This window comes from Neophocaena asiaeorientalis, unplaced genomic scaffold (genome assembly GCF_003031525.2).
Source record: "Neophocaena asiaeorientalis asiaeorientalis breed wild unplaced genomic scaffold, Neophocaena_asiaeorientalis_V1.1 scaffold492, whole genome shotgun sequence".
Lineage (NCBI taxonomy): Eukaryota > Metazoa > Chordata > Mammalia > Artiodactyla > Phocoenidae > Neophocaena > Neophocaena asiaeorientalis.
The window spans coordinates 165,361-168,170 of record NW_020171985.1 but is presented as its reverse complement, the minus strand read 5'-3'; positions in this window follow the sequence as shown (position 1 = coordinate 168,170).

Below are 2,810 nucleotides of genomic sequence, written 5' to 3'. Positions count from 1 at the left end.
TGAAGACAAGGACTTACTGTATAGCACAGGGAACTATATTCAATATCTTGTAATAACCCATAACGGAAAAGAATCTGAAAAAGAACATATTATATATATATATATATATATGTATAACTGAATCACTTTGCTATACACCTGAAACACTGTAAATCAACTCTACTTCAAGTAAAAAAAACAAATAACTGTACCTCCTAATGCCTATTTAATTATTTTATTATAGAATTCTATTTTTATGAATAAGGGTGAGGAAATCATGCTGATGTCTGGGCAGAAATGTGTCTTAACCCAGGTGCCATAACTGAAATGACTGCCTCAGATTTGTTTGGAGAAATGAATAAATCTTATAAAGGTTAAATCTTCACACTAAGAGTATCAAGTGTCAGCAAATGTAGATACAGATTCTTTTTTTTGGAAATGAAGAAAAATATTAGGTCTAGGTTTTGAATATATATTTGAACCAAAAAGGTAGCAGTAGATAAGACCAAAGTGAGATGCAAAAGACTCTAGTTGTAGCCACTGATATTCTCAGTTAGATACTTATTATCCTGAGGGAAAAAAGGGGAAAAACCAGTTTAGCTCATCTGTTTAAGTATTAAAAGATTCTCCAATTAAATTATCCTGTGTGAGTCAATAATGAGGTAATTCAGATAGAATCAAACTAATAAACACCTTGATATAGAACTGAAAAGAATTCCGGGTCAAAGTCAAATCTCTGCCTAGTATCCTATTGGTATAATATGCAAGACTAGGTGTGGCTGAACAATAATGAATAATGTATATGCTGGAAGTCCAACTACTGTACGGATATTCCTGGCAAATAGCAGCATTCTTTCAAACAACATCCTGAAGGCTCAAAAGGATGATATCTTCCATCCCCACAAAGACGAAGGATATCATCCAAGCAAAAAGGAAAATAATTTCCTGGAGGCTGAGTTAGGGATCTCAGCACCAGCGTGGAATAGGAGAGAGCTCATAACTTAGCAGACACAAGATCAAGAGTACCACATTGGGGAAAACATGGGAGAAAGGGAAGGGCTGCTCTCCTAGAGGTTTGCAAAGACACGGTAAAATGGAACTGTCCGCTAGGTACACTATAAAAGAATTAAAGGGCTATACAGTGATTTCTAATGAGCCAGAAAAGAAACTGGGTGGAGGGAATTGAAAAACAGTATTCTTGAAAGCAAAAAGGGGAAAAGAAGCAATGAAGAGCTCCAGATCCAGAGGCTGTGAATATTAGCACAGAACTGATTCCAAGACCTCCAGATGCCTGAGAAATTATACATGAATGAATCGGCCCTGGGCTGTAAGAAGAAAGTGAAAGAAAAATAGTAAGAACTTAAAAATGAAGATTTCAGAAAAGTATTACATAGTAACTGAAAAGGGAGTCTGGCCATATGTAATGTGGCTTTTTTGGCGCAAAGTTTACTTTGACATTCAAGTATTCCAGGTGGTCTCTTACCAAATCTGGTGGCATTAAGCCAATCACAGTTTCATGGCCACTTAAAAACCTAGAGTCTATTATTTCAGAAACAAATAAAGGATCTTGATGGCAATTCTTTCTGTAAATACAGTATTGTCTTAGATAATAATAACTATATGAAAACTTCTCCTTTTCTGGGGCTAAGCATGCTCTATTGTAATCTACTGCCTGTCAATTTCACCCAATAGACTATAGACTTCTAGAAGGTAAGAACAGTGGCTTACTTTTTCTGAATCCCAAGTGCCTGGCATATGCTAGGAACTCAGTAAATGTTTGCTTCTTTAATAAATGAACAGCAAAGAAAATTTAGCAAAAATGAAAGGCAATGTTAACTTACCCACTGGGCAGGCAGCTAAATTCTGAAAGTGTTTCTTAGTAATCTCTACATGATGACATTGAAGAAACTAGATAACGACCGAACAATTTCTTTGAGGAGGTTTGGGAGAAAAGAGTTCACAAAGGAAAGGAACAATACAAGAGGAGCGCAATTCCTGTGTGATGTTCTAAGATACGATGACATTAAACTGCAACTGGTAACAAGAGTTTTCCCTTCCAGACTTACATCCAGCTTCCCCTTTCATCAGCTCCTCCCTGCAGTATACCTCCTGTTTTCCTTTAGCCACACAATACCAATTGCCCTTCCTGAGATAGGCTGTGCACTTTGACACCTCTGTTTCTTTGTTCATTATACTCACTTTGCCTGGAAAGCTCTTGCTTCCATTATCTTCCTGGAGGATTCCTTATTCACTTTTCCATTGCCAGTTTGTCTCACTTACCTATTGCTGCATAAGGAACTCCCCCTCAACTGAGTGGCTTAAAGCAACCTGATTTATTATTTCCCAAGATTCTTTGGGTTGGCTGGGCAGTTCTGTTGGTCCTCTCGGGCTCACTTGTGTGGCTGCAGTCAGCAGGTGGGTCATCTGGGGGCTGGGCTCAGCTGGGACACTCTTACACCTGGTCCTCTCTCTCCACGTGGTCTCTCTTCCCCCATGGTCTCTCTCTCCACATAGCCTCTTTCCAGCAGAGTAGCCTGGGCATTTTTTCCATGGCAACTGGGTTCCAAGAGCAAAGGCAGAAACTGCTAGTTCTCTTAAGGCCTGCCTAGGCTCAGAAATCCCAGAATGTCACTTTTGCTGCATTTTACTGGTCAACGCCAAGTTACACGGTCAGCCCAGATTCAAGGGGAAGAGGAAATAGACTTCACCTCTTGATAGGAGGAGTCGTAGCATCACATTGTGAAGGGACATGAGCACAGGGAGGTATAATTCACTGGAAGTCATTTTTAACAATCATACAACTGAAATGTCACCTCTTTATTCATCACTTA